This window comes from Falco rusticolus, chromosome 1 (assembly GCF_015220075.1).
Source record: "Falco rusticolus isolate bFalRus1 chromosome 1, bFalRus1.pri, whole genome shotgun sequence".
In the NCBI taxonomy this organism is placed as follows: Eukaryota; Metazoa; Chordata; class Aves; order Falconiformes; family Falconidae; genus Falco; species Falco rusticolus.
Window position 1 is genome coordinate 13828003 of NC_051187.1, and position 5606 is coordinate 13833608.

At 55.9% G+C, this 5606-nt stretch overlaps 1 long non-coding RNA gene across 3 annotated transcripts; it reads right to left on the reverse strand.

The window, feature by feature from the left end:
* Positions 1-944: 944 nt before the first annotated feature.
* On the reverse strand, positions 945-3650 carry LOC119158711. Of its 3 annotated transcripts, none has more exons than XR_005107952.1 (4): positions 3534-3650; positions 2660-2707; positions 1717-1905; positions 945-1347 (listed from the first exon to the last, which is right to left on the reverse strand). It is a non-coding gene; the product is annotated as an uncharacterized LOC119158711 (long non-coding RNA). The 3 variants fall into 3 exon arrangements; XR_005107951.1 differs by having other exon boundaries at positions 945-1408; XR_005107953.1 differs by lacking the exon at positions 2660-2707 and having other exon boundaries at positions 945-1408.
* Positions 3651-5606: the final 1956 nt, after the last annotated feature.

The following is a 5606-nucleotide window of genomic DNA, read 5'->3' on the forward strand; positions in this document are numbered from 1 at the left end:
ACATCCAATCCAACTTGCCACACTGGCGATGAAAATCAAGCTAGCCATGTCCTTTTTCCAGACGGCAGAAGAAATTGCTTGTTGTATGCAATGCAACTTGATCGCTTTCAAAATGCCTCTCCTGTGTGAGACTGTTTGGTCCCTGCAAGTTTCTTCTCCTCTCTGTTGATAATATAAGGAGCAAGAGCAACTGGTTCAGACCGAGTAATCCCAGGGGAGGCTGGCAACACAAGTAAGGCAGGAGGCCTACATGTGGTAACAGAGAATTGGGTACAGAAAAGCAGGGTTTGCCCCCAGACATTACATTCGTCACGCCACAGCCTCTGAATACAGAAAGGCTGCTAAGTGACACAATAGTAAGAAGGCTATCATAACATTCCTGTGACAACAGGAGAAGCTCTTGTACCTACCCACTGATCAGCTCTTGGCTTAGTTTAGCCTTTCAGCTTCAGGAACAGAAAAGTTAAATCTGAATGACAACAAATCAGCAAATTCAGTTCACACCAATGCACAGAACTACCCTGTCTCCTAGAACTGCTAAAAAGGAGCTCACATTTTGGAAAGGCAAAGTCAGGATGGTATTACTGTTAGATTGTAACACTACCAGAGTAATTCCTAGTTTGTATTGAGGTACAACAGTAAATCATAAGACATAACATGTAAAAAATGCAGAGGAGAGGTTTATATATAGCCAAGGACCACTTACTCCAACGTGTAACTAGCCGATAAATCAACAGAAATGTATTTCACAGGTATGCTTTAACACACACAAAGTAAACGTAGCCAGATGCAAGTTTAGGCTTAAGGCTGAAGTCCGTGGAACCTTCCCTGGAGAGAGGCTCTTTCCTCTAACCACCTCGTCCCATTTGTCAGCCTCCTAGGGTTTAAAGATGCAATCGAAGTCAAGTTTTGCCAGAACAGCTGCTTGATTTTTAGCAGGAAAATCCTATTCACTCAACAGCTTTATTCCTGAAATGCAGCCATGAGTCCTTGTTGCAATTTCAGACGGACCAGGCAAAGACTTGCCTCGCAAAAGTACAGAGTATAACAGGAGCTTCCCTGATCTGCCAGTTAATAGACTTCTGTCCTATAAACTCTTCAAGAGTTTGTCATGTTTAAAATGGTCTGAATTCAGCCGTCCCTTGTTCCCACGAATATCATAGCAGGCATACGGTGACGGAAAGGCTGTGAGAGCATCCATCCAAGAATGGCAGAATAGCATCTTACCGTGTCTCTCGGCTTCTGGAGTCACACGATTGGCAGCTTTATCCAAGCGTTGTTTAAACGGCTTGTGCTCTACGTCCAGCTGCTGCTCTCCTGGTACGTCCATGGCATAGATGCTCAAATCTGAAAGCAGTGAGCAAGGAAAGCGGTCTATGAACACACAAGTGTTATGGCCTGTGGCAAGCTGAGGAAGTGAAAAGACAGAAACTTTCAGCCAGCAGGGTAAGAACGTGCCAAACAGGAGAGCGTGTACGGGCTGGGGTCAAGTGACCTACAGGGAATGAAACGCACGGTGCAGCACGCTAAAGGGCCCACCCAGCTACGCGGTTTGGTTTGGTGTCCCAGAAGCACCGTTTCCAACTTCCAAGAAAGCGTTGCCCTGAAAGGTAGACACGCTTAAGGCAAAAAGCCAAAAGCAAACCCCTCAAAGCCCAGAACCATTCCCAGGAACACAGGAGTTAAGCCTAAAATTGGTTGAAAGCTGCCTCCTACCTCTTCCCCCCTTCAACATCAGCACATTTCCTTGTGATCCCTTTTCACAAAAAAAAGATTGAGGCCTGTGGTATCAGCTTGGTACCGAAGCACCACGATGCGCTTGCTGGCTACGTGCTCTCTTAGAAGGCTGACAGCTTCTCCGCACACAACAGCCGAGGCTTCCAGTCTCTCTGGCCTTCCCACGCCCTGTTAAACGTGAGGAAGGCAAAGGCCGGTAACATCTCAGGGGGTCGGGAGGAAGTCAAGATGCACTACATCTAGAGCTCAAAGCGTTACCCAAAGGAATTACCACAACAGAACAAGAGGCAGGAACGATCCGGGTAGACAGGCGGACAACATGCACGCCAGTAATACCCAGTCAGACTTGCAGGACTTCCAGTCGCTTCATCCTGCAACTTTGCTTTGAATTTAGTTAAAAGGCAATCAGATTCTTAACGCTCATTCTGCTTTTATGACTTCGGGAGAAAGGCTAACGCCTGGCATTAGCATTACAGTCAGAATTCACGTACAAAAATCACGGCAAAGCTGAGCCTTGTCAAGTGACCTCCAAAGCAGGCTCTCGAGCCTTTCAACGAGACAGTCAAATCTGGAGTCCCAAGGGAACTCTGTGCCGGCTCTGTCGGTGTGACTGAGCCCTCTGACAAAGTACACCGCCATACAGAAATGGAAGGGGGTTTATACCTCACGCTCATTTACAATCTAGAAAAATAATACTGCCCGACTGGACGCGCTGGTTTAAGCGCCCAGCGGGCCTGGCTGCGTAACCACGAGGGACCACCAGTTCCTCCCCGGCTCTTGCCCAAGCAGCAGCGCAGCACTCGGAAGCAGCGGGCACACGGAGCCTCGTGGGCCCTCGGCAAGTACAAGAGCTATCCCTCCGCAGTCAGCAGTCCGAGGCACAAGCACGAGGCACACGTGGGAAAGTAACATCTAGACTGACCTTCAGTTTAGCTCCCCTCGATTTGTCAGCGTACGAATCCCGACGAACCTAGGCACAAAGAAAAAGCAAAAGAGCCCCGTTTCACTGGGAAGCAAACCCAAAGGCCTCTTGCCCTCGGCTGCTGCGGCCCAGGAGCTGACTGTCACGACACAGGATCAGCGAGACACCCGAGCTGCTGCCTCCCAACCCTCCCCCGCAGTTAAACGCTTGCCCTTTGCAATACTTTTTGGAGAAATCAGCAGGCGGGGGCGAAGGGTGGGGATTCCGCCGCCGGCTTGCTTTTCCTTCCCCTGCCCGCTCGCAGGGGCTGAAGGGGCTCCCGAGCCCCCCCGCCACAGCGTTACCGCCGGCCCCAAGGCAGCCCCTGCGGCCCGCGGGGGGCGGCAGCCCCAGCCCGCTGCCACGGCCCGGCCAGCGCTGGCGGAAAGACAAAGCCCCGCGCAGAGCTGCGGCGGCTGCCCGGGCACCCGGGGGCGGCGGGGGGGCGGCAGGGCGCCGCGGGCCGACCCCCCTCCCGGGCCCCGCCGCCGCAAGGGAGCACCGGGGCCGCCCCTCGCCTCCCCGCTGAGGTAGCGGCGCAGCTCCGAGAAAAAAAAAAGGCAGCACCGTGAGCAGCCCGCTGACCACCGTCACGGCCGGGGAGACGAGAACCGCCGGCAGCCCCGCCGGTCCCGGGCCGGACCGCCCGCCTCAGACCGCCCGCCGCCGGCACCAGGCGCTCCCTGCCGCGGCCGAGCGCCGGACCGCCACGTCCCCCCCAGCCGGCCGCTGCCCGACGGCCGCGCCCGCTCGCTCGCTCGCTCGCCCGCCCGCCCGCTCGCTCGCTCGCCCGCCCGCCCGCTGGCCCCCGGCCGCCCTCAGCCCGAGCGCTCACCCAGCGCGCCGCCGCACGTCCCGGCCCGAAAGTCCCCCGGGCTCCCGGGGAAGCCCCGCACCGCCACCGCCGCTCCGGCGCGCCGCGCGGGCCGGAAATGAGCTCGCCTGCCGGGGCCGGGCCGGCCCCGCCCACACCCGCCGGCCCCGCCCACACCCGCCGGCCCCGGCCCCGCCCCGCCGGGCAGCGCGGCCCGGAGCCGGCCGAGGAGGGGCTGGCGCTGCCGTTCCGGGCCGGGCAGGGGCTCGGTGCCGCCGCGGGCTCCCCTCAGCCTGCCGGCCCCCGGGGCTCGGCGGGGGCCGCCCGCGGGATGCGGGCTGTGCCGAGAGCGGCTACCTGGGGGAGGCGGGGGCGGGGAGACGCAGCCGGAGGAAAGACCCCGCTCCCTTGTCCCCCCTTCCAGCCCCGCCGCGTACTCCGCACCCCTTCGCTCCGGTAACACCTCACTCTCCCGTCACAGGGAAGGCTATGGGCTCAAGGGGTTAAACCATGCAACAGCTCATAGTGGCTTACTTGTGCAGGGGAAACTTGTACGAGCTTTTCCTAAGCCACACATTCACAGCACTCGCTTTGTCCCACTCAAAAAGCGCGCTCCTGCAAAATCTCGTCTATTTAATGAAAATATATTTAAAACTGCTGTTACTAACGTGCTTCCAAATGCAAACGGAGCAAATGCATCCCTATTTCCCACAGCAAAGCGGAATGCGTCACACAGAAATAATTTAACAGCTTGAGCCACGTGGGTGCTTTTGCATACGGAGGTAAAAAGTATTAATGCCCGGGCTGCGAGTGGGCGAAGGGCAGAGCGAAGGGAACCCCGCAGCTGCAGCGAGCATTCCCGGGGTCCGGTGGCGTAAACTGGGACTGGGATCTCGGCCCGTGCCCACCGTGCCAGGCCTCAGCGCAGGGTTGGGGGGCGCTGCTGCCATCTAGCGAAACAAAATGGGTACTGCCGTCGCCCGGTTGGTGGGGCGTTGCTGCCATCTAGCGACAAAGGTTTGGGTACTGCAGACACGCGCTTGGTGGAGCGCTGTTGCCATCTAGCGAAAACATTTGAGTACTGCAGCCGCCGGGTTGGTGGAGCGTTGCTGCCATCTAGCGAAAAGATTTGGGTACTGCAGCCGCCCGGTTGGTGGAGAGCTGCTGCCATCTGGCAACCAAAAATTGGTACCAGAACACGGGGCTCGAACGCGTGTCCTCTGCGCGGGAAAGATTCTACCGTTGGCGTGACGCGAACCTGGGTCGTTGCAGTCGAGCCACTTCTACGCATGCGCTGTCCTTAGTTTGCCAGTAATGCTACTACGCATGTGTAAAAGCGGTTTTTGTAATACACATGTGTAGCCACAATCCCTGCCCCGCGGCGTCAATCTGATTCTGTGTATGCACAGGCCTTAGTTTTGTCAGTAATGCTACTACACGTGCGTAAAAGCGGATCTTGTAATATGCATACACAGCCACAACCCCTCCCCTAGGCGTCAAGCCGATTTTACACATGTGCTCCCCTTAGTATTGGCAGGAACGCTATTAAACACGCATGAAAGCTGATTTTGTAATACGCATATGTAACCACAAAACCCGCCCCGCGGCGTCAAGCCCATTCTGCGCATGCGCTGCCCTTAGTTTTGCCAGAAATCCAACTGTGCATGCGCAAACACCTATTTTGCAATGTGCATGCGCTGCCGGAATCGACGCCCCTGTAGAAGAATGGCTGCAGAAACGTGGCCAAAGAATCCCTAAAGATCTGCACAATCCAGGCCTGGAATTAGAATAGGCCTGTAATTAGAATTGTGCTGAAGTTGTGCTGAAGTTAACAAGAAAGTGGCCTTGATCTATTCTTGAATCCTGAGACCGAGTAACTTTGCTGCACTACCAGGCCCTGGCTGTAACAAGCTGCAGCTGTTAGGGAAGACAGGTGCAAGGCCACGGGAGATGGGGAGCGGAATGGGAATAAAGGGAGTAACAAACCGCAAGGCTAAAACATAGCTAACGCAAATAGCTGCATGGATAGAATGCTTGTTCTAATCATGATAATTAGTGGTGTGAGAGCAGCGTGTGCTTAGGGGCTAATAACCA